This window comes from Podarcis erhardii, assembly GCF_964252035.2.
Source record: "Podarcis erhardii genome assembly, chromosome: 5".
Lineage (NCBI taxonomy): Eukaryota > Metazoa > Chordata > Lepidosauria > Squamata > Lacertidae > Podarcis > Podarcis erhardii.
Window position 1 is genome coordinate 31,910,666 of NC_138509.1, and position 6,000 is coordinate 31,916,665.

The following is a 6,000-nucleotide window of genomic DNA, read 5'->3' on the forward strand; positions in this document are numbered from 1 at the left end:
GTGTTGCTTCTGAATGTCAGCGCCTGGGAACTGGGGGTGGAGAGAAAGTCTGCTTGCCCTCAGGTGCTTTTTAAAGGCTTTTTTAAGGCTCCCTATAAGCTGTGTGCTCATCTAGAGACCAGATCCATCAGAGCTGCTCTTATTTTCCACTTGTGCTTTCCTGGACAAAGTAAACAAAAAACAAACTCTGCAAGCCTTGCTTGTATTCTCAGCACGAGATTGCAAGTGCTGCAATAATAGAACAGTAGCTCGCCCCCCCCCCCCAGTGTAGTGCTCAAGGGGACTCGTGGGTGCTCATGTCCGCTTCTTAAAAAGAGAAGGTAAAGGGCAACGCTGCTCTTCACTTCTCGGCAAAAGAGGGACTCAAACCATTCTTCTCTTTTTCCTTTCCTCTTCCTTGGGGATGAGGGCAATCTTTGCTCATTTCATTCCTCTGTCGACCCAGAGAAGGCCAGGGAAAAGATTGCAATTTATAGAAGCAGGCATTCTGTGCTGTGTTATGTTCATTCTGTTTCCAGTGCTGAAACTGAACAAACAGTAGTTTTTTTTTGGGGGGGGGGGAGTTGTGCTGCATAATTATTTTTCTGAACACAACTTGCGCAGTATACATCTTGCTGTTGCGTGCGTTCAAGCCACACTATGAATTTCTAATAGATATGGTGTAGAGCAGGGGAATGAACTTTTACTGCTGGCTTCAGACCATCTCCCCTGCTCACCTGTAGGAAAAGTTCACAGCCAGTGCAGCGAACTCCAGTTTGCATCTGACAGGCTGAGATCCCCTGAATTTCTGGCTTGGAGGGGCTTTGATAAATAAATGGTATAGCTTCATAGAATCCATTGATCTAGGGAACTCATATGAGCAAAGTCCCAGGGATAGGAGATGGCATGTGTGGTAACCATTTATCTCCCAGTCTTCCAGTCTCCTCGAGACAACTGTCTACACAAGGAGCTCCACCGCTTTTGAAGAAAATGAAGACTTCTCGAAATGGTCTCACCAGCAAGTGTAGCTCCTTCTCCCTCGAGCCATAAATGTCTCTTGCTGCAGCCAATTCTTCCAGCCACAGTGCAGAAGAAAAATACTGTGTCTTCTTAAAAGGATGGTGGAAATAAGTTGAGAGTTTTTTACCCCTTGAGTTGTGGAGGGAGGGGAAGAGGCCAGCATTGAGATCTATGTGGCTCCTGCTAGGAAGAAGAGGAGGAGTTTGGATTTGATATCCCGCTTTATCACTATCCTAAGAAGTCTCAAAGCGGCTAACAATCTCCTTTCCCTTCCTCCCCCACAACAAACACTCTGTGAGGTGAGTTAGGCTGAGAGACTTCAGAGAAGTGTGACTAGCCCAAGGTCACCCAGCAGCTGCATGTGGAGGAGTTGGTGGTCCTCACCACCTCTTGGGGGAGCAAATTCTGTAGGCTAAACACTCTGCTCCTGTTCTGTAAAATTATAAATAGGATTGTGATGGTATAGGCAGCAGGGGAAGCAATTAAGAATCACTTGGTGGACCCTAGCAACGTTGTCTTTCAACGGAGTGGGCCTGGTCTAGATTCATAAACAGAGGCAGAGTTAGATCATAGAATCGTAGGCTTGGAAAGGACCCTGAGGATCGCCTAAGTCCCACCCCCTGCAATATGCAGCTGTCCCATACTGGGATTGAACCTGCTGTCTTGGCGCTATCAGCACCATCTCTAACCAGCTGAGCCATCCAGGCTTATGCCTGTTACCCCCTTGCTTGTGGATTCTGCTATGTGGCTCTCCATGCCACCACCTGTGTTTTTCTGCTACTAGTCACACATTAAAATCTTGTTTTATGCAGCGAGGCCTGGATCAAAGCCGGAATGGTATACTATCCTGATCTTTTATTTTGCAGAACTGAATGCTGGATTTTTTTCCTTGTCTGAGGAATGACTTCTCAGTGTAAAAGCAGTGAGTGGACACTAACTTTGGAACATGCGTACAATGCAGTAGACGCCACACAGGTGAACAGTACAGTCCTATACACTCAAAAGTAAACCTCACCGAGTCTACTGGGGCTTACTCCCAAGCATGTATTATTGTATACGACTGCAGCTGAGGAAGACCATTCGAACATTCCTTCCGAAAACATCCTTTGTCATTCACAGAATTTTGGTTGCCAGTTGTCCTGTTCCCCGCTGCCTATGGGAAGCCCCCAAGCAGGACTGGAGGAGAATAGCCTCCTCCTGCCCATGTTCCTTGCCTAGTATTTGCAAGCATGCTGCTTCAGATCATGGAGGAAATGCAGGCCTGTCTTGACAAGCACCCAGGAGCAGTAGCCTTATCCTCCATTCATTTGTCTTATCCAGGGTTTCCCAAACTTGGGTCTCCCGCTGTTTTTTTGGACTACAGCTCCCATCATCCCTAGCTAGCAGGGTCAGTGGTCAGGGATGATGGGAGTTGTGGTCCAAAAAACCATTGGGAGACCCAAGTTTGGGAAACCCTGGTCTAATCTAAGGTTGCCAGATTTTTTTCAATGAATCCGGAGACACAATACATACGTACATACATACGTACTACACATTCGGGACGATGTTACAGCAATGGCGGTGGCAGAGGGGCGGCCGCCACCTTGACCTCAACCGCTATGTTTCCCCTTCCTCCAAGGCTTCTATCTCCTTTCTCCATGAGCCTGGGCAGCCCCTGAGTTGTTGGTTCTTTGGTGGTGGTGGGGAAGTGGTGTGCGGTGGGTCAGGCATGGAAGGTGGAGAAGGAGGGCTGGGAGCGGCAAGGCTCGGGCAGCGCGATGCCTTCCTTCTCATCGGAGCAACCCCAATCCCATTCCTACTTGCGTGCAAGCAAGAAGGGGCGTGGATCTCTCAGTTGGGAAGGGAGGCTTCCCATTGCCTAACAGAGATCCCTGCCCCCTCCTGCTTGCACGCAAGCTCTGATAGGCAGTGTGAAGCCTCCCTTCCCAGAAGTTGGGAGGCTGCTCCGATAGGCTGCGTTTCCCGGGGACATTCGATGAAATCCGGGGGCATTCCGGGGATGCAATTTGTCCGGGGACTTATTTGCAAATCCGGGGACTGTCCCTGGGAAATGGGGACATCTGGTAACCCTAGTCTAATCCCTTCCAAAATGGATGGGTTTGTGCTACCCAGTTCCATAGGGTTGGTGAACCGTGTCCTTCAATAAAAGGAAAATGAGTATTTTCCCCAGTCCTGTACAACACTTTCTTTTTTTCTCCAAGGAAAAAAGGTCTTGGCTCAGCACAGTGTAAATGCTGCAAGGAAGATGCACATGGGAAGTGCAAGTGTAAAAAGGCTTCTCAAACGGCTTAATGCAAGGCAGCATTGCATCACCACACTTTGCAAACCATGACTGCTGATTTTGTTGCACATCTGATCTGTACGCTGTGCAGCTTCGTTTGCAAAGGGAGCACCTTGCTGGAGAGCCAGTTTGCACACAGCTTGTGGATAATTGTGAACTGAAGCCCCCAGGGACCTTCTCGCTGGTTGATGCCCTCCCTTTTGCCTTTTACTGCTTCTCCTGCCATGGAAGCCATCAGAAAGCAGCCCTGCCAAGTTCCTAAATTGCGGGGTAAGCTGTGACTTCCGATCGCACGCACTAGGGGGCAGTGTGGTCCTTCGGCAGCTCCGCTCTGCCAGCCTCCAATCTCAGCCTATGCCAGCAGCAGCCTATAGAGCTGCAGAGTGTTCATTTTGTGCAAATGGTGTGATCAAAGCGCAACATGGGGCTGCTGCTCTTTTGCCGGCTCTTAACAGCCACGTGATGGGCAGCAACCCCACGTTCTCTTTGTCCTGGGGTGGAATCCCAATTGCCTGGCCCACTTTGATTTCTGCAGAGGCCATAGGGGTTGTTTCAAGGTTGATGTGAGTTTCTGGAGTTATCCTTCCTCTGGCTTCACCCCCCGCTTGCTGGCGTGGGATTTGATTCATGGAATCGTAAGAGCTCCAAAGGCTTCTTTGGGATCAAAGGACAAGCACCCTGTTTTGCTTTCAAACCAGGGCTAGCTCTGGTCTTGTTAACTATAAAACCGATGTACTAGCACATTCACTAAATAAATACTGGGGAGAGGAAGCTTGGAAGAGTGAGAGTAACAAAGATGTTGCAAGTAGCATGTGGTGCAATTCTAGGCATGTCTACTCGGGAGTCCCATCGACGTCCGTGGGGCTGCCTGCCAAACAGGCTGGCCTAGGAGTATTGCAACATGCCTGCCTCACCTGTAAAACACAGGAGGGTGTGGCGCTGGAATCCCTGCAGTCCAAGAATGCCCTCTTCTTGTGTGGTCTGATAGGCCTCTTCTGGTGACTGAGGAGTTATGCCTCTCCATTGCCTTGCCCATCATGATGTCCCATTATTATTATTATTATTATTATTATTATTATTATTATTATTATACCCCACCCATCTGGCTGGGTTTCCCCAGCCACTCTGGGCAGCACCCAACAGAATATTAAAAACACGGTAAAACTTCAAACATTAAAAACTTCCCTAAACAGGGCTGTCTTCCGATGTCTTTAAAAAGTCAGATAGTTGTTTATTTTCTTGACATCTGGTGGGAGGGTGTTCCGCAGAGCGGGTGCCACTGCCGAGAAGGCCCTCTGCCTGGTTCCCTTAACCTCACTTCTTGCAGGGAGGGAATTTGCCAGAAGGCCCTGAGAGCTGGAGCTCAGTGTCTGGGCTGAACGATGGAGGTGTCAAAAGAGATGAGCAAAGAGGCTTTTGCTTAGCTAATTAATGGAAGTCGCGGGATCTTCTTAAAGAACAAAAACTATTTTTTTAAAACAAAGTTGAGATAGAAAAGAGCCCAGATTCCATCCTTTCATTCATTTGGGGGGTGAGGGAAAATTGAAATAACTTGACTTCAAGAATGGAAAGAAATTTCCATGTAGTTTTGAAGGAATGTCTAAATTCCTTATATACCTTGATTAGCAGCCTGCTTATACCCACAGGATCACAGAACCATAGAGTTGGATGGGACCCCAAGGGTCATCTAGCTCAACCTCCTGCAATGCAGGAATCTCAGCTAAAGCATCCGTGACAGATGGCCACCCAACATCTGCTTAAAAACCTCAAAGGAAGGAGAGGCTGTCACCTTCCAAGGGGGACCATTCCGCTGTTAAGCAGCTTTTACTATCAGAAAGTTTTTCTGTATGTTTCGTCGGAAACTCCTTGTGACTTGAACCCATTGATTTGTGCCCTACCCTCCAGAACAGGAGAAAAACAAGCTAGCATCATCTTGGCAGCCCTTGAGATATTAGAAGATGGCTATCATATCAGTCTCCTGTTTTCCAGACTCAAAAGCTGTTTTGAGAATTGGCCCTGAATCTAGCATATTGTTTTGTAAAACGGGCTTACCTGGCAACTAGGTCATAACATTTTAACATGGGGTAGAAAACCTCTCATTATCCCCGTCCGTTGAGCATGCTCTCTGGGGCTGATGGGAGTTCAACAACACCTGGAGGGCCACAAATTCTCTCTTCTCTCTCTCAAAATACAATTGTGTGAGCTACACACACACACACACATTCAAATTGCCACGGTTATTTCTTAAAGCTTAGGCAGTAGGTTACCAACTTATTCCTCAGTCACTGTGCCTGAAACAGCTGCTTGTTCTGCAGAGGCTGGCAGACATTTGCTACCTAATGGAGACATGTCAACCAGACGTTGTTTTTGTCTCTGCCGTGTAAAGTGTTCCCTCCTCATTTCTGCAGATCAGGCCGGCGCTAAAGGCGCAAGAGCATGCTGGCCTGGGGTTCTTTTTCGGTCAGTTGGCAACCCTATGCAACAGGAAGGCTTGGTCGCTGCTAGGGGAAGGCGGCCTCATCTCGCCACCCTGTAAGGAAAGTTGTTTCCAAGGAAACAAGCTTAGGACCTGCATCCTTCAGTTGCCTTCCTTTCAGTGACTGCACGAAATCACCTCCAAGGAGCAAACAGGCAAATATGCTATAGAGGTTGTGAATCAGCTCTAAGCTCACCACACAACTGTTGTTTTCATCTGCCAAATCCAGTTTCCTTCCGTCTCG